At 49.9% G+C, this 14058-nt stretch overlaps 1 pseudogene across 1 annotated transcript; it reads left to right on the forward strand.

Moving 5' to 3' along the window:
• Positions 1-117: 117 nt before the first annotated feature.
• Positions 118-3455, forward strand: LOC102727492 (interstitial collagenase-like; annotated as a pseudogene). Its single transcript, XR_014138355.1, has 5 exons — positions 118-202; positions 319-534; positions 1050-1212; positions 2033-2136; positions 2304-3455. The product of XR_014138355.1 is annotated as an interstitial collagenase-like (transcript).
• The last annotated feature ends 10603 nt before the right edge of the window (positions 3456-14058 follow it).

Here is a 14058-nt window from a genome sequence, read left to right on the forward strand (position 1 = left end):
CATATGGAACTTCACCTCCCCCCCACGCCCAGACCCGCTCCACCGTGCTGAGGGAGGGGTGTTCCTAACGGGCTGTTGATTTTACCGGCCAAAGAAGGGAAGCATCATAGATGAAGAATGCCTTTGGGCTCCTTGTCACTGTTCTCTCCCCTCTGGGGGAAGCAGGATAGAAACGGGAATTTGCCGTCTCTTACCCGGTCTGGTCGGAGCAGCTCCGTTAGCCTCCGTTTCTTGTCTGCTTCCTGGGGGATTTCTGGGTGACGAGCCATCATGTAGGGAAGGGCCCGGCACGACGGACGCGGCCCCTTGGTGCGTGAGACTCGTGTCCGGGGAGAAGACATGCTGGACATCAACCAGAGACTTGCCGCCAGCTAGGATCGGGCCCCTTCTTTCAAATCAGGTTCTTCCTACGCACGACTCCCTCCTACGAAATAGCGGATCTCAGTGTCATTGCTGACTTCTGGCCATCGCTGTCCAGGGCAGTTGACGCTGCTTACGGCGTTGTTAACAGAGATGAAGTCTTCTTTTTTAAAGGTAGAGCTTCTGGAGGGGGGGGTTGTCAATGTTTCTATGAGTCCCATTTTCATCAGGTTCTTTGGCTGAGAATTAAGGGGGCCATTTAAGTCAAGAATCTTGAAGCAGATCTAACACACATGCAGTGAAAATCAGGAGGATTTATGCACATATGAAGTTCCACACTGCCTTTCTGTGGGGTGGTGGCCTGTGGTTGCGCGGATACCCCGGCGAACACATACAAAATCCTCCGTCAGGGCCCAGCCCAGCCAAGAGCCGAGAGGTGCCGTCCAGTGAGTCGCTAACCACAGGAGAATGTGTGGCCCGGCTGCCCGACCACATGCAGCCCCACACATGCCCTGTGCTGCTGGGGGAGGGAGCCCACTCCACTCCGGAGAGATGCTCGGCTCAGGGGCACCTCACTGGGGAATAAAACTCTGCACGCGGCCCTCGTGAGCGCAAGTCTGGAGGGAAGCCTGCCGACTGTCCTCCAGAGTCCCAGGCAAAGTTTTCATGGTCGATTTTCTGGTTGACAGGTAGTAAATACTGGGCCTTTAATGGGGACCAGATGGCGCAAGGCTACCCCAAGAACATCTACCACTCCTTGGGCTTCCCACAGAAGGTAAAGAAAATTGATGCCGCTGTTCACGAGGATGAAACTGGGAAGACGTACTTCTTTGTTGCCAACGAGTATTGGAGGTAACAACAGACCCTTGGGATTCAGAATCAGATCACTCAGGGGAAGGAGAGTTAGTTGTCTTTTAAAATTATTCTCAGGGCGCCTGGGTGGCTCAGTGGGTTAAGCATCTGCCTTCGGCTCAGGTCATGATCTCAGGGTCCTGGGATCGAGTCCCGCGTCGGGCTCCCTGCTCAGTGGGGGGTTGCTTCTCTCTCTCCCTCTGCCGCTCCCCGCCCCCACTCGTACTCTCTCTCACACACACAAATAAATAAAATCTACAAAATTATTCTTAAACTGTGCCAAACTTCCATCCTTTAGTGGTGAATGGGCGCAGCCAGACCGAGCATCCGTGAGTCCCCTACCTGGTATCATCTTGCCATGTCTGTCCTTGGAAGGCAAGGGACTTGTAGGATGGAGTTTTAAAAGGAGATTAAAAGCAGGAGCATCCAAAAGGAACCTTCTTTCCCCACAGTATTTCTCCTTGATAGGGCAGATAGTGGAGTCCGAGAGAACATTTGAATCACATATTTAGAGTTGGTGCCACTCTAGGAAGGGTCTAGTGGGTTCCAGTCTCCCATAACCCTGTTGAACTGGGACCCTTTCTAGTTAAAAGCTCCTATTATTTTCATGCTGGTGATGTGCCCACTCAGAACTATAAAAGCAGTTGCCAGTTTCCTACAAAATGAAAATAAAGGTAGCCCCCACCTCTCAGATTTATAGCGAAGATTAAATTATCCGTGCACTCAACCTACTCAGAACAGTGACTTAACGCTTAATATTGAGTGTTATTTATTGTTATTAATCACATATTCTGATTTTTCTAATAATTTTTTTTACCAGGTATGATGAAAATACACGGTCTATGGATACAGGTTTTCCCAAAGAGATAGCTCATGGGTTTCCTGGAATTGGCAAAAAAGTTGATGCTGTCTTCCAAGAGGGAGGTAAAGACTGTCCAGTTTCTCCATTTTTCCACCATAGAAATGACACATGGGCTGTTCCTTAGACATGTAATCAAATTGCATGTGTGAAAATGTATATTTTTTTCAAGAGTTCACGTGTAAAATCACTATTTGTCTAATATTGTCACTATCTTTCATCTTATTTCTATGATTTTTCTATTTCTTTCATGGAAAAAGGCAGTACAAATTTGATCCTAAAACAAAGTGAATTTTGACTCTCGTGAAAATGAACAGCTGGTTCAACTGCAAAAATAAATGATGATTGACTATCACAAAGGAGAAAAGAAAAAATATATACTTCTAATGAGCTCTGGGGAGGTGTTTTTCTGAGGGCCCACCAGATACTTCGGTACTTTATTTTCATCTCTTGGCAATATTGAGACACAGACATATGAGTACCAGCTTGTTTAACCTCCATCTGAAGATAGTCTGTGTTAATGACATTGTGCTGTTTCACAAACTTTCACAATTTAGCTTCAAGTGAATGCTGAGGTCGTACTTCATCCTTAGGCTTAAGTAGGGAAAAGCTTTTTGTCACTATTCTATGCCATTTTAGGTGATTATACTTCTCATAATAACCACATTCTCCAATGTTTTGTCTCTAGGTCAGGCAAATTCACAATGCAAGTATGTGGGAAGACAGGATGTACAGAATTTCAAGTACTTCCCATTGCATATGCATCACATAAAGGGAAGGGGCTGGTTATTGGCCTCCTCTCTTGTTTTGATTTCAAGCTAAGCCTTTCAGTCAAATATGGAAGGGATTGGGGTGCCTGGCTGGCTGAGGTGGAGCGCACACGATTCTGGATCTTAGGGCTGTGAGTTGAAGCCTCATGTTGGGCACAGAGCTTACTTTTAAAAAAATAAAAATGAGCAGGTTTTAAAAACAATAATGATAAGGGAAGAGATTTATTGGGCTTTGGCTAGGGCTCCTGGTGGAAGCACTAGGTTAAAACTTCTCAGCTATTCTTCTAGCTAACTTCATAAAGTTAGGAGCTTATCCCTGATTACTAGCACGATGGGTCTTGTCCCCCAAGGAGCTGCCCTACAGAACACCTGGGGTGGGTTTCAGGTTACATTGTGCAGATGTAAGTTTGTGGAGCCTAGCTATTGCTGCTGAGAAAGGATCAATGTGATGCAAGTTGCCTTTTTTGCTCAAATTATTTCTCACAGGTTTTCTGGGGGAGCTCTGTGATTAAGAGTACCTTGATTGTATAATGTGTGTTGTTGTTTATTTTTTTTTTTCTGTTTACCCTGATAATAAACGCACACTCAGAAACTCTGGGCAAGATGCCAAGCCAGCTGTGGGCTCTGTCCTTTGAACGAAAGCTGCAGGAGTAAGGGGAGGTGGGCGCATCCTAGAATCAGACACAAACGGGGAGAACACTTGAGTGGGCAGAAGGACCCAGCTGGCATGGGGGGGGCATCCTGTATGGGAGAGGCCCAGCGGCCTCCAAGGGGGCCAGGCTCTGGAGGCACATTCTGCTGGTGTTCCTTCTCTCCCACATGTTGCGTGGCAGGCCTGGCAGCAGCAGGACCGCGAGAGACAAGGGATACGGTCAGGGCAGTGACCCCTATCTCACGCACTGCAGAAGCTCAGGTCCCTACAAGGTCCCTCAAGCTCTGCCACCTTTGTACCTCCTTCTCTCGCATTCTCCCCCTTGGTGGCTTCATTCCACGGCGGTGGCTTCTTTGCTGTTTTCCCACACATGAGATGTGTTCGACCTCAGCCCTTTTCCCTGAGGTTCCCTCAGATGTTTGCATGGTTCCGTCCTGCACATTTTCTCCGGCTTTGCTCAGATGTCCTTCTTTGTGAGACCTTCGCTGGCCTCCTCTTTCAGTATTACCACGTACGCCTCCCCTCCACACAGACATAAACACACTTGCGATTGTCCTACACAGCTCTGCAGTTATCCCGTAGCCCCTAACACCTTCTAACATGGTCTATAATCCCTCATCACCTCTATTGTTCACTGCCTGTCTGCCCTCTTCAGTGGAGGCTCCCTGAGAACAAGGGGCCGTAGTTTGGGTCCGACTTTATTGTTGCTTTGTGTTGTTCGTCTGACTTACTGATATAATTCAAGAACCAAGTAAGGGCTCAAAAAATTAATAAGCTAATACAGAACTGATGCAGGATGCCAGGCAAACCTGGGCAGTCAATAACAAGGTGTGTCATCAGCTTGACCAGCAATGGGAGGCCTCCAGCCTTCCGTCCTCCCCAGCCCGGATCCTGGAGAATCAGACATAATAGCAGCCCCCAGAAATGCTCAGAGCCTGAGACAGAATTTCTGAGTGGTTCCTGAGGGGGAGGACCCGCTGATGAGGATAAGAAATGAGAGCAGTTTGTCAGACTTTCTCACCAAACACCCTGCCCCAAGCGGCTTCAATTCTATCTTTGTCCAGTTCACAGAGAACAAGCCAGGATCTGCAGAGGCTAGGGAACCTGACAGTTTCATGGAAACATTTGTAATACATATATCTGACAAAGGACTTTGACCCAGTATATATAAAAAGTTCCTGCAAATCAATAATAACATGACAAATAATCCAATTAAAAATGCACAGAAGTCTTAAATCAAACTAGTCATAAAGTTATAAATGGCCAATAAACACATAGAAAAGTACTTAACATCATTAGTTATCAAAAAAATAAAATTCTTATAAGGTATTATTGTGAAACCACTAAATGCATTCATATCAATGACTGACAACACCAAATGAGGAGCTAGAATATTTGTACCTCTCATATGATATGGAAGTTGCCCACAAAGTTAAATGTTTACCTACTCTATGACCTCCTCTGCACACTCTCCTGGACTAAATGAAAATACAAACATATAAGAAGCTTGTTTATGAAGGTTCATAGCTTTATGCATGGTAGCCCAAATCTGGAAATGATACATTCATACAATACAATATTATAGAAAAATGAGAGTGAATGATTTACTAGTACACACAACAGCATAGATTAATCTGAAAACCATTATTCCACACAAAAGGGTACATTCTCTTGATTCCATTTATATGAACTTCATGATTAGGAAAAGTAATCTACAGGGAAAGAAATCAGAACAGTGGTTGGCTCTGAGGAAGCAATAGGGTTGGGTGAAAAAGAGCACAGAGAACTTTCTAGGGTGATGGAAATGTTCTAGTTCTTCATGAGGTGTGGGTTACATGAGCATGTATATCTGTAAAATTCACTGAATTATGCATGTAAGGTTTGTACACTTCACTGTATGTAATATCTCAAAAATATATAAATGAAATAGAAACTAACAGAAAAAGGAAGTTTTGTTCATTATATAAACAATTAAAAACAATTAAACAATTAAAAACAGTGGTTTACAAATCTTCCCAGAAACACTGGCCTAGATAGCTTTACTCATTTGTTTTGTCAGAAGTTCCTTTCAAGGAATAGATCATTCCAATCTTGTGTAAACTCTTCCAGAGAAAACAGTGCATATTCTACCATCAGCACATATGGGGAAACTTTAGTGACAGTCCTATTAATACTTCAAATAAGAGAAGCCTGCCTACTTCATTGATACTTGGTCCACACAGTCCTGGAATTCTGGCCAAAAATCAGGACAAGAGAAATAACAAAGAAAAAGAAGGTAAAAATAACATCAGGTGTAAGGGTAAAAAGGGAAGAGTCCAAATTACCATTATTGGTAGACAATTCGGTTACTTACCTAGAAAAGCCCAAAAGAATCAAAACTCTTTGGACAGGACAGACATTTCAGTGTTTCCAAATATAACATCAACATACCAAAATCATGTTTTGATTCATATTTTGAAATCATTTATATTCCTCTACACTCACAATCTGGCTACAGCAAAATCTATGATCTATGTAGGAAATAATCTAGCGAAAACAGAACAAGATCTCAATAAATAAGGTTTTCAGACCCTATTAAAGATAAAGGAGAAAAACTGAACACTGTATCCATGTATGGAAAGACCTAATACTCTAAAGATGACAATTGCCCCCAAATTCATTTATAAATGTAATGAAACTTCAATTAAATCCCAATGGGATTATTTAGGGAACTTGAAATGCTGATTTTGAAGTTTTTACGAAGGAACTAATACACACAAGGAGCTAAGAGTTTTGACAAAGAGCAAGGACAGAGGGGGTCCCAGCAGACATGAAGCCATGTCACCGAGCCACGGTGACATCAGGGCATGGAGCTGATAACAAAGCAGAGACAGACGCTAATGGAACTGAGTACAAGTCCAGAAACATGTCCTCGGTAGGACAGAGGTGGAATCACAAATCAGAAGGAAGAACATGGATTATCAAATAATGGCTTCGAGAAAACTTGCATGCTATGTGGGAAAATAAAGCCGGGTTCTAGCTCTCCATGAGGTGTTTGTGATTTCTACTCTTCACCATGTGTTTCCAGGTCTTCACCTGCGGGACACACAGAAGGATCACACTTTCTAGCCCAGGGCAGTGGTTTGGGGCCAGACCACTAGTTATGGACAGTGAATTGTGAGTGGAGGTGACGTGTGGCTCTTCTGGGCTAAAACATTCACTTGCTTTAAAAACCCTAAACATCCCAAAAATACAGCAGAAATCCTTTGTAATCTTACCACCCGACAATAAGCACCATTAACACTTTGGGTCATACACTTCTGATATTTTTTTTTAAGATTTTATTTATTTATTTGAGAGAGAGAATGAGAGACAGAGAGCACGAGAGGGAAGAGGGTCAGAGGGAGAAGCAGACCCCCTGCTGAGCAGGGAGCCCGATGCGGGACTCGATCCCGGGACTCCAGGATCATGACCTGAGCCGAAGGCAGACGCTTAACCAACTGAGCCACCCAGGCGCCCCGACTTCTGATATTTTAATGCTTATGTTTTCCTCTATAAATATGAAAATACACTGTATACAATTTTTATCACCCAGATTTTCCACATAGCAAATGTCATGATATTAAGTAGTCTCTCTATTGTATTAAGTGAAAAAGGACTTCTTGACCACCAAGTATGTGGATGCCCCGTTTTAGGCGTTTTGGATTCATTGGCAAAATAGTGTGAGCTGTGTTCATGGGGTTCACATTTCTGCTCAGGGAAGACAGATAAAGAGTAAATACAATTTAGAAACAAAGTACGTGGGAAGATGCCAGTGTTATGAGGGATCGCACAGGCTAAGGGGAATGAAGTGACGGGGAGGGGGCGGGAACCCATCTCTAGCGTCAGCAGCAGTCAGGTTAGCGCTCACTGACAAGGTGTCCCTCGAGGGGATGCCCGGGGAGGAGCGACAGGGCACCCGACGGCTGAGGAAGAGTGCTCCAGCAGAAGTCATTAGCCAGGGTGGAGGCCCCAAGATACGGCATGCCCCACAGGGGCAAGGAGAACCCAAGGGGCGGTGCGGCTCCCCCTGCGTGGGGGGCGCCAAGCGCAGGAACGGAGGGAAGAGAGGGGCCTGAGCAGGAAGGTCCTCGGAGGCCGTTGTCCAGATAGGCCCGGTGCTGTGTCCCACACTGGAGAGAAGCAAGGAGACAGGCAGGAAGGCCGCTGTCCTGGCCACAGGGGCTGGCGGCTCAGGACCACTGTCCTTCCATTCTCTGCGCAAACACCAGCCTTCTTGCAGGTGCTACGGGGCCCCCTTCCTGTTGACGGCAGGTAGTTAGCAAGTCTTCAACTGTTCTCTGTTTTCCTTCTACCATTTCCACAGCAAACTGTGACGCGTCTGGACTTTGGGGAGCATCCTCCCTGGCAGAGGAGGTCCACCTGCCATCCCTCAGCCCCTGAACTCCTTGAGAAGCTGCCCTGCAGGGAGAAGCCGTGGTCCTGTGGCCTCCAGACGGTGTCAGCCACGGTAGGACACGCCGTGCGTGAAGCCCGTCCAACAACATGGGGCCTGTCCGTGACCTTCTAAAACTGGGACCCGCCTGGGGACAGTAAGAAGATGCTCTTCGGCGGAAGGAGGACAGCCCTGTGGCCGCTCGGGGAAATGTCTCACTCTGTGTTCTCGCCTACAGTAAACCGCACTTCGGTGAGCTCTGGCCGGGTGCGATGCCCAGTTGTCCCACGAAGCTGCCTTGTTGGATCCCTGGCCCAGCGTCCCTAAACGAGGGGGTGGCCAGGGTGGTTTCTGCTCAGGCGGCCGGCCGGTCACACAGCTGCCCGCGTGGACCCCGGGCGCCCCCTCCTGGCCTCGCCCGGCCCGGCCCAGCAGCAGCTCAGCGCCAGCAGGTCCCAGCCTCCCAGGACGTGGGTCAGGCCTGGATGCCTGCGAGCCCAGCCTCGGGGCACCTGAGTTGACACTGGGGGACACTAGCCCTGGACACCTCCCCTGCAACTAGGAACGAGCTTTCATCTGGAAGAACACCTGCACCGAGGCATCAAAATGCTGACAGTGGGCACCTCCCCAGGAGGCCAGGGAGGGAGGTGGGTGTCGGGGGCGTCCCATTCACTTGTCGTCCTTCTGAGTGCTTGCAGTTGCTCTCTTTTTCACAGAAAAGGGTGTAGTCCTGTATTACTAGACTCTTAAATGATTTTCAGAGTAAGTCTTGGAAGAGCACATCATTTAGGAACTGCCTCTCTAGAGCCCACGGCTGTCCCGCCAGAGAGTCTCATAGCCGTCGGTCAGGCTGCTGGTCCGCACCGCGTGCGGGCTGTGCACTGGGCGTCCCTGGGACGTGGGGAAACCGCCAGGTGACACTTGGGGAAACCGAGGCTTCAGGACGTGCAGCGAGTTGTTCAGGGCCTCACAGCGGTAAGTGGTTCCTCGGGGACGTGAACCTGAGGCACAGAGACCAAGGAACTTGTCCAAGGTCAAGAAAAGGGCACTGAGGGGTGAAAGTTCAAGCCCAGGTCTCCAGACCTCAGCCCCACACGCGAAAGAGAAAGTGGCCGCCTGTGAGGGCCCGCGGGCTGGCCACCTCAGGCTTCTCCATCCCCGAGCACTAGGCAGTCTCACTCGGGAATCTGGGAGAAGGCAGACTCAGAATATTCCTAGGGTGACCTCAGTGTAACATTTAAACCAGCAGCTCCTGGGGTGAAAAGTCAACTCCAGTCTATGACTTTGTTGAGCTTTAACGGAAATAGCTTCAGAGTTGGAGTTACGAAACCAAACCTGGGTCCCCAGATCCTCTTACATTACCCACCTGTTAGCTGTGTGACCTTGAATCATTCACTTAACCTCTCTGATCCTGTTTCTGCTTTAGACTTAGGAGATTTACACGAAAGTGACTTCACAAAGGCACTCAGGACAACACCTGACTTTTAACGGGTGTTGAGTGACTATTCAAGCACTACATTCTCAGCACTGAAAGTCAGAATGAGGACCAGAGTACGTGCAGGTCGTCCTGGGATTATAGGACATGCAGACCCACAGATCCTCAGGTGCAATCACTCCGCACACTTACAGACCACCCCCTCCCTTCCCATTGAGAATGACGGTCTGTAGGAGGCAGAATAATGGCCCCAAGATGCCCACGTCCTGTTCCCTGCAGTCTGTGAATACGTTACTTTATGCGGCGAAGGACACTTTACAGGTACGACGAAGGTGAAGGCTCTGGAGATGAGGAGAGTGGAATGGATTATCCAGGTGCGCCCAATCCAATCACACGAGTCCTTAAACGTGGAGAACCCTTGTGGCTGCAATCAGGGCCGCGCGTGACGTGGGGAGACGCGCGGAGAGACCAACCTCGCTGGCTTTGCCGCTAGAGGAAGGGGCCGCAGCCCGGGCACGCCAGCCGCCGTGGACGCTGGAAACAGCAGGGAGGTGGGTTCTCCCCCGGAGCCCGCAGAACCGTGAGCCGGGAGCTAACCGGGAGCCATGAGCTAACTGGGAGCCATGAGCTAACCGGGAGCCATGAGCTAACCGGGAGCCGGGAGCCAACGCTGTCTTGTCTCAAAGCCACTAAGCTTGTGGCAGCTTGTTATCGCCGCCATCGGAAGCTCGTGCCCCAGACTGGCCAGGCATAAGGGTGTGTGTGTGCTGTTTTTCTGCTATTTCAGGTTAAAAAGAAAAGTAAGTTGGGAAGCGTTAGCCGAGGCGAGGGAGAACAGGGTCGGGCGGGGACCCTGCGGTGTGGGCAGGAATCATTCAGAGGACTTCTCCGTGCGGGTGGGACAGGCGTGGTGAGGAGCAGGTGCGTGGTGTATAACGAGGATGCGTTCTGGCGTCGAAATACCGAGAGGTGCGTGGACCCACCACAGGGCACTCACAAGGCTCTGGGAGGACGGATGCAACAGCAGACTGTCCGCCTGAGAGAACAGGAAAGGTCCTCTCGGTATTGCTGGGCGGGAGGCTCGTCCGTCGGGAGGGGAGCAGATTTAGAAAACACAAGGCTCAGAAACCAGAACAACGAGAAATCGCAGCCACAGGCCAGGGGGACGGGTTGCGGGGGGAGAGAATTTTGGCAAATTCCCTGGGCAGCGTCCTGTCTCCAGGAGCACCAAGCAGCCTGGCATGGAGACGGCCATCGTTCCTGGTCTGTCGTCGGGCGTCTCTGTCAGGCTGGCTCGTGGACAGCCACGGACGAGCCATTCTCAACACCCTCCAGCTGGGAGGGGAAGACTCGGACACACGGAAGCTGATGCACAAGGTCGGGAGAGGTGGGTCACAGCTCAGGGCACCCCCTGCCTGCTCAGGGGCCCCCACACCTGCTCACCTGGCTTCGTCTGCCCGTTGAACCCGCTCTCCCACCTGCCACCGTGAGACAGCGGCTCCCACTGAGTCCACTTGGTTGATAGGAGCCGCGTGGACCCCGGGGCACAAGTTGGGGGTGGCTACTGTGTGTCCAGCCTGTGGGGGGAGGCTCTAAGCTGCCTCCCGTCCTCCCCAGCCTCCTTTCTTCCCCATCCGTACCCGCACAAGGAGGGGTGTGTCTCCTCGTCCTGGGCGAGGACCTAAGGCCGCCCTCGAGCCAGATCTTCACCAACTTTCACCCAAACTCCATGGCACCCTTGAAATGTCCTCCTGACAGCCCCACCCCACCCCCAACCCGGGTCTGCCCCAGACGCTGTGGTCAGAGGTTCGAACTCGGCTCAGAAACCGACGAGGACCCCGTGTCCCTGTCTGCGATGCGCCGGCTGCCAGTCCAGCCTGGCTCCGTGTAAGTTCTGTGGATGCGCCCCCAGAACCTTGTTAATCCCCACGCACAGCCTCTCCGCCTTTGCTCTGGGTTTCTGCCATCCCCACCCTCATTCACCCCAGGCTCAATGCCAACATTCAGCCCGTCGTCCAGAATGCACCTCGAGGGCCAGTCCTTCCACCAAGGCTTTGCTGGTCTCCCTAGTAGGATGCGACTGTTCCTTCCTCTAAACCCTTGTTACAATTCCCGATCCTCTTTGCCCCAGAGGTGAGGGACCGATGCCAACATCGAACAGGCCTGGGCCCCACCCCAGAGTCTGACTCAGGAGCTGGAGCGGAGCCCGCTTATCTGCGTTTAATACAGATTCTGAGGAAGAGCCAAGACGGAGAACCATGGCCTTGTTTTGAGTTTTTCCTCGCTGCGCGAGCAAAGGACATACCAGGAAAGGTAGATAGGAAGGCACATTTGATCAGCTCTCGAACCGTATTTTCATTACCTTCAAGATGGGGATAATAACCCTCCTTCCTTGGGTTCCTCTGAAGCCTCAGGGAGCCAACACAGTGCACATCTAGGACCAGGTCCAGACGCGTGGTGCGCACGTTGACCTCCCCGGCCAGCCAACTGCCAGCCTAGAGCGTTTCGGGCACGATGATTGCTGTGATGCTTAACGGAACCACCTGTGCTCCTGTGCTCGGCCCCAAGGGCATCTAAGTCACCCACATGGTCCCTGACAGCACTGAGCTCTGGACACGGAAAGAAACTGCATGGAGGCGGTTTCGTCACTCAGTGGCTTAACCACGAACATTTCTCTTTCTGGAAAAGAGCTTTTCAGCAGTGCTGACTCAACTCACAGAATGGGATACACGGCCTCCCCACATTCATCCCACACAAGGGGTGGAGGGCTCACACGGGCTCGGCCCTGCGCCTCTGACCTCCCGATGCCGGTGAGGGAGGTGCCAACATGCGGGGTTGGAGGGTGGCACGGGAGACTCGAAAGAGCCGAGGTGAGTTGCTGAAAGTTGCATGAGTAGGGGAGTGGCAGAACAAAAAGTGGAGCCCGGTTAGTATAATCTCAAGGGCAGTATTCTTGGCCCTTCGGCACAACTGACCCCAGCAATTATCCTGTTAACTTGATCAGAGTGTGAGCTCCATCCTGATCAGCAGAGTTCAAACATGCACGATGCACGGGACGTTCTCCCTTTGCTCACAGGAGTCAGACCAGCCGTGTGTTGCACTGGGGATGCCCCTGGGCTCAGGGCACCTGTTTCCCCGGCTGGGTCACAGTCCCCGTTGTGAACGCCAACTCCCCCTTTGAGATGCGGGCACATGTCCACACGTCCAGACAGCTTTGCGAGCTGCCTATGCCCATCCCAGATGGCTGGACCCCAACCACCCCCCCGGGCCAACTTTATTTTAACTAAAGAGAAAACAAACTAAATCTTGCAATCCATTTCACCTCTTTGGGCCTAAAAAGCAAAGCTGAGCTATAAAAATACAAGTTGCTATCTCTGCTGTGGAATGGCACGTCAGATCATCGGACGAGGTTGCTGCTGGAGGGGGGGGCTTTACAGAAATAGAAAGTTCCTGCCTTGGATTGTCTCTGTCCAAAACTTAATTTCTTCCATCTTCTTACTCAGTCTGGAACTCCTGTTATATGGAAAAAAGCCTTCATTTTTAATAAGTCATTTGATTTTTTTTTTCCCTCCCTCTCAAGTAAGTTGACTCAAAAGACAAATAGCCTCTAAATTCACACTAAGGTGTAAATGACTGTTGGAAGATCCTTTCCCCGCAGCAGGTCTTCAGCGGGGAGAGGGCCTGAGGGAACCCTGGGCTCCAAGCATCGGAAGGGGCGAGGCGCACACACCATGCGGGCACGCGGTGGCCAGGCGTGAAGAAGGGATTCGGAAAACAAACCTCGGTCGCCTTCTCCACCTCCTCCTCCTGGTGTCTGCTGTAGGACAGGGCTGCACAGAACCGTGAGCCCTGCGGGGGTCCTGGCGCCACCTGTCCCCGCACAAAGGTCCTTCACTATGCCTGTCGCTTCCCAGGCTGTGCTTGTCCTCTCCGGGACGGAGCGAGTTTATAACTGCGAGTTCACACCTCTCACCCCCTTCACCCGTTTCTTCTCTCTCCCTGCCCCCTCTCCTCCAGCGGCCCCTCGCCCCCCATATTTGAGTCTGTTCCTCTTTTTGTTGTTCTTTTGATTTTTCTTTCCAATTCCACATAAAAGTAAAATCACATGGCATTTGTCTTTCACTTAGCATAACACCCTCTGTATCCATCCATGTTGTCACAAATGGCAAGATCTCCTTTTTCGTGGCTAATACTCCATTTTGTGTGTGTATCACATCTTTCTCCATCTATCGATGGACACATGGGTTGCTTCCGTATCTTGCTGTAAGTAACGCTGCAGTAAACATCAGGGTGCAGGTATCTTTTCCAATAAGTGTTTTTGTTCTCCTTGGGTAAATACGCAGAAGTGGATTACTAGAACATCTGGTACTTCTATTTTTTTTTTTTTTTTTGGACAATTCTGTCTAACACAACATTTACAGAAACACCACCAGTTTTGGGTTCTTGTCTAAATCATACATTATGTTCAGAAGACAGTACCTTTATGAACCTTGTAAACAAGCCAGTGTATTAAAATAACTCAACATAGGGTAGACAAATGTTAAGACCTTCTTATTCAGTAAGAAAAGGTTTCTTCACTAAAGATCGAATGTGGAGGAAGCCGCAGCATGGTTAAGTTGTGCCCCCAGGGATGGCTGCGATGATCATGACCTCAGGGCAGCTTGGACAACCTGGGGGTGGGGAGCTTCCACATGCATACAGGGAATGGATTGCCCC

This window comes from Leptonychotes weddellii, chromosome 11 (assembly GCF_054177405.1).
Source record: "Leptonychotes weddellii isolate Sample4059 chromosome 11, ASM5417740v2, whole genome shotgun sequence".
NCBI classification, from domain to species: domain Eukaryota; kingdom Metazoa; phylum Chordata; class Mammalia; order Carnivora; family Phocidae; genus Leptonychotes; species Leptonychotes weddellii.